The following is a 5,664-nucleotide window of genomic DNA, read 5'->3' as shown; positions in this document are numbered from 1 at the left end:
CTCTGTATGTCTGATAAAATTCCGAGGTAAATCCATCTGGCCCAGGGGTTTTGTTCTTGGGTAGTTTTTTGATTACCAATTCAATTTCTTTGCTGGTAATTTGTTTGTTTAGATTTTCTGTTTCTTTCTGGGTCAGTCTTGGAAGGTTGTATTTTTCTAAGAATTTGTCCATTTCTCCTAGGTTTTCCAGCTTGTTAGAATATAAGTTTTCATATTATTCTCTAATAATTCTTTGTATTTCTGTAGGGTCTGTTGTGGTTTTTCCTTTCTCATTTCTAATTCTGTTGATGTGTGTTGACTCTCTTTTTCTGTTAATAAGTCTGGCTAGAGCCTTATCTATTTTGTTTATTTTCTCAACGAAACAGCTCTTGGTTTCATTGATTTTTTCTGTTGTTTTATTCTTCTGAATTTTATTTCTTCTCTGATCTTTATTATGCCCCTCTGTCTGCTGACCTTAGGCCTCATTTGTTCTTCTTTCCCAGTTTCGATAATAGTGACATTAGACTATTCATTTGGGATTGTTCTTCCTTCTTTAAATATGCCTGGATTGCTATATACTTTCCTCTCAAGATTGCTTTTGCTGCGTCCCACAGAAGTTGGGGGTTTGTGTTGTTGTCATTTGTTTCCATATATTGCTGGATCTCCATTTTAATTTGGTCATTGATCCATTGATTATTTAGGAGCATGTTGCTAAACCTCCATGTGTTTGTGAGCCTTTTTGTTTTCTTTGTAGAATTTATTTCTAGTTTTATACCTCTGTGGTCTGAAAAGTTGGCTGGTAGGATTTCAGTCTTTTGGAGTTTACTGACATTCTTTTTGTGGCCTAGTATGTGGCCTTTTCTGGAGAATGTTCCATGTGCACTTGAGAAGAATGTGTATCCTGTTGCTTTTGGATGTAGAGTTCTATAGATGTCTATTAGGTCCATCTGTTCTAGCGTGTTGTTCAGTGCCTCTGTGTCCTTACTTATTTTCTGTCTGGTGGATCTGTCCTTTGGGGTGAGTGGTGTGTTGAAGTCTCCTAAAATGAATGTATTGCATTCTATTTCCTCCTTTAGTTCTGTTAGTATTTGTTTCACATATGCTGGTGCTCCTGTATTGGGTGCATATATGTTTATAATGGTTATATCCTCTTGTTTGACTGAGCCCTTTATCATTATGTAATGTTCTTCTTTATCTCTTGTTATTTTCTTTATTTTGAAGTCTATTTTGTCTGGTACTAGTATTGCAACACCTGCTTTTTTCTCCCTGTTGTTTGTATGAAATATCGTTCTCCAACCCTTGACTTTTAATCTGTGCATGTTTTTGGGTTTGAGGTGAGTCTCTTGTAAGCAGCATATAGATGTGTCTTGCTTTTTTATCCATTCTATTACTCTTTGTCTTTTGATTGGTGCATTCAGACCATTTACATTTAGGGTGATTATAGAAAGATATGTACTTATTGCCATTGCAGGCTTTAGATTTGTGGTTACCAAAGGTTCCAGGTTAGCTTGTTTACTACCTTACTGTCTGACCTCACTTGCTTATTGAGCTGTTATAAACACAGTATGATGATTATTTATTTCCCTTCTTTTTCCTCCTCCTCCATTCTTCATATGTTGGGTGTTTTGTTCTGTGCTCTTTTTAGGAGTGCTACCATCTAGAGCAATCCCTCTAAGATACCTTGTAGAGGTGGTTTGTGGGAGGCAAATTCCCTCAACTTTTGCTTGTCTGGGAATTGTTTAATCCTCCTTCATGTTTAAATGATAGTCGTGCTGGATACAGTATCCTTGGTTCAAGACCCTTCTGTTTCATTGCATTCCTGTTCTCTGGTTTCTATTCCATTAATGGCCTCTTGCATACTCGCTTTTCTTTTGTCTCAGGGGCGCCGGTTGCGGGGACCTGCCCACAGGTCCTGGGCTTTCACTCCCTCCCTGTTTGGGGTGGCGGAGCGTTCAGGTCCCACCTGGCCGCGGCTTGTATCTTACCCCCTTCGTGTGATGCTGAGTTCTTGCAGATGTAGATGTATCCTGGCTGTTGTATTGCATCCACTGGTGTCTCTTTTAGGAATAGTTGTATTTATTGTGTTTTCATAAATATATATGTTTTGGGGAGGAGATTTCCTCTGAACTACTCACGCTGCCATCTTCCCATGATCCGTCCATGAATATTTTAGCTGCATGTCCCAGAGCAAAAGCAGCTTCAGTCTACCGCATGTCTTTATGGGTTCCCTTTTATTTTATCTTAACAATTCCTTACTCTCATACAAGTTCTTTGATACTCTTAATAAGGGACTTTATGTTTTATCCACTTTCTTAAGTAATTTTCTATGGGAGGGTTGATTCAGATGCCCAGTTCACTGTATATAACCAAGAGTGGAAATCTTGCTTTATATTTCTGTCATTATTTTCTTATGCAGTTTTTGTTTGCTTTTCTTGGAGTTTCTAATTGCCTTTTATTTTTTTATTTTTGAGGAAAGAGACGTGACTTCCTCAAATCATTAATATTTCCCAGCTTCTTAATCTTTCCATCGCTTGAAATCTTTCATTCTTCTTGAAGACATTCTTTCTGTAGCACCCTGATTTCTTATTCTAAATTGGACTGATTGCTTTCCTGGCCTATTTCACAGTTGTCATCCTGAAATTTTTAGCACTGGATTCATGAGCTAAGATTACTGTTTCTTGTATCCCATGTCTTTTTCTTTCTGGGAATTACCCTGGTTTTATTGGAATACATCTTCAAGTAACATACTAAGAAAAGATGTGCAGGAGTTATTCTTTTGACTCCCTATGTTTCTGAAAATATCTTTTTGTACTCATACTTGATTAGTGATTTGGTTAGGTTTTAAAATTCTAGGTTCAGAATAATTTCCCGCAGACTTTTAAAGTGTTTTTCTAGCCTCCAGTGTTGCTAATGAGAAATCTGATTTTTGTTTCTTTATGGGAAACTTACTTTTACTTTCTGAAAGCATATGCAATTTTCTCAATTTCTGATAATGTAAAATGATATAGTGTCTAAATATGGGTCTTTTTTCCTCCTCTGGTCTTAATAGGCCCTCAAAATCTTCATCTTCTCTGAATTATCTGCTTATTCTAGGGTTAATTCTGTTTGCTTATCTTGGACTTCCTTCATATTTCTGATGTTATTTGATTGTCTCTTCATACCTATAAATGAAAGAATTATATAGTTGATATAGTTTCCTCTACTTTATGGATGTAGGTCCATTTTCTCACCAGATCTCTCCCCTGAATAGGGGATTGGACTAGACAATGTCTGTGTAACTAGTCAGGACTTGTGATTATCAGCCTTCTCTTTAAGCTTGGGTTTGGGAGCTGCCTTTAGGCTGGTGGACCCCAAATGCCAGATTAAGAAGAGTTTTCATTTTTTCAGGGCACCAGCACCTATACTACCCTTTAGTTTTCTCCAGGTTTTTATTCTATTTCTACTGAATCCCCTCCTTCCCTTCCTTTTCCTTCCCTCCCTTCTTTATTTTTTTCTTTTTTCCAGGACATAAACATTGGGTTAACTATGCCAAGTGTAGGGATGATAGGTTGGAGGGATCATGGGGAGCCACTGAGAACATTTGTCTCATAGACAGGCTTTCAATTCACCCCCCAGTTTTCAGACTACCTTCTTATTTTGACCTTGAATACTTGCCAACTCTGAAAAGGGAAGCTTTCTGGTATTCTGCCAGGTACATTGGCTTGTTCCATTCAGTTTCATCAGTTGACACATTTCCAATCTTCCAGAAATTTGTTAAGCCGATTTTCTTCACTGTTAAGGGCTTATTCTTTTATTACCATTTTAATGGGATGTCAAGAGGGAGGGAGATAAACACATATCTTTAGTCAGACATCTTCAATTAGAACCCTCTTATCTTTATAATGGCTTCACGACAGACTTTTGTGTGGATATAATACAGTTTATTAAATGGCCAACCAATAGAGATTTGAGTTCTTTCTAGTTTTTCACTGTTCAAACAGCGCTGCAGTGGACATCCTTTGTACATACATCTGTGGGCATCTATGCAAGTATTTCTGTAGGATAAATTTATAGAAGTAAAATTGGTAGATATTGCCAGATTGTGCTCTTAAAACACTGCCACTTCACACTCCAACTAGCAGTGAATGGGAGTATTTCCTTCCCCACATCTTCACAACACTATTTATCATTAATCTTTTTCCATATTTGCCACTTAGATGGGCAGAAGTCTGCTCTCTCATTGTTTTAATTTATATTTCTAAAATATGAGTGAGGCTGAGCATTTTTTCAGATGGAGTTTCTTCTGTGAAGTGCCTGTTGATGTCATTTGTCCATATTGTTTGTCTTATCCCAATTGATTCGTATGAGTTCTTTTTATATTATGTATCACAATTCTGACATTGGGTTTACATCATTTATAAGTTTGGAATATACATAGTGAAACAGAATTAAGCAAGCTTCATTACTATAGGATTTTAAAAGCCTTTGATGTGATAATGTAGATTGTGGACAAGTGAATCTAGTATGCAACATTGCTCAAACTACTCTGACCACAGAACTATTTTTTCCTGGATTATCTTGAGGAACTAATTTTGAGGAACTAGTTTGGGAACTGCTGTCTTATTTATTAATTAAGCTCAATGAGAGTGAAGACTGTATTTGCCTCATTCACCATTGTATATCCTGCATCCAGTACCTAGCAAGTAAATATTTGTTGAATAAATGAATATATACATCTGTTAAATTCCAATAAATGAGCATTTCTTGCACCTATTGGTATTCAGAGGTTCAGTTCAAGATGTAGAATTACTCTGTTTCATCTAACCTGAAACATCATTGACTATAAGATGCACCCTTGTTTTATACACCACTAAGAAAGAATAAAACACTGCCAAGTACACAATCTAACCCCTTTTTTCAGCCAAAACTATGGAAGATGCAGAAAAGAAGGAAAATAAGGTTCCTGCTTGAAGAAAGAAGACCCTGAAGAAAAAGCAAAGCAATTTCATCAAGTTGAAGATCAAGCACCTGAGAAATAAGTTTGCCCAAAAGATGCTTTGAAAGGCAAGAAGGAAGCTTATCTATGAAAAAGCTAAGCACTATCACAGGGAATATAGGCATATGTACAGAACTGAGATTCAAATGGCTAGGATGGCAAGAAAAGCTGGCAACGTTCTGCAGAACCGAAATTGGCATTTGTCATCAGGATCAGAGGTATCAGTGGTGTGAGCCCAAAGGTTTGAAAGGTGTTGCAACTTCTTAGCCTTCGCTAGATCTTCAAAGGCACCTTTGTTTTGCTCAATAAGGCTTCCGTTAACAGGCTGAGGATTGTGGAACTATACACTTCATGGGGGTACTCAAACCTAATGTCAGTAAATGAATTGATACAAGCGTTGTTATGGCAAAATCAACAAGAAGCAAATTGCCCTGATGGATAACACATTGATTGCTTGATCTCTTGGCAAATAGAGCAGATCAAACCAGATCAAACAAGCTTATTTAAGGTATCTACCATGATTATTTTTGTAATCTGGTTAGCTAATAAACACTGACTGCTTTCAAATTGAAAAACGTTATAACACAATCCTATTTCAGCTTTTAGAATTTATATTTTAAAATTGTTGAGAGTGTTCTTGAAGTTTTATTTAGAAAGGGCTTTTTATCATATATCACTGTGCGCATGTTACAAAGAAGATTGAAATGAAA

General features: G+C 36.7%; 1 pseudogene; it reads left to right on the top strand.

Annotated features, from left to right (window-relative positions):
• Nucleotides 1–4,887: 4,887 nt before the first annotated feature.
• Nucleotides 4,888–5,427, top strand: LOC108383607 (large ribosomal subunit protein uL30 pseudogene; annotated as a pseudogene).
• The last annotated feature ends 237 nt before the right edge of the window (nucleotides 5,428–5,664 follow it).

The sequence above is a fragment of the Manis javanica genome, chromosome X (genome assembly GCF_040802235.1).
Source record: "Manis javanica isolate MJ-LG chromosome X, MJ_LKY, whole genome shotgun sequence".
Taxonomy (NCBI): domain Eukaryota; kingdom Metazoa; phylum Chordata; class Mammalia; order Pholidota; family Manidae; genus Manis; species Manis javanica.
The sequence above is the reverse complement of the archived record's forward strand: the minus strand, read 5'-3'. Positions and strand labels throughout refer to the sequence as shown.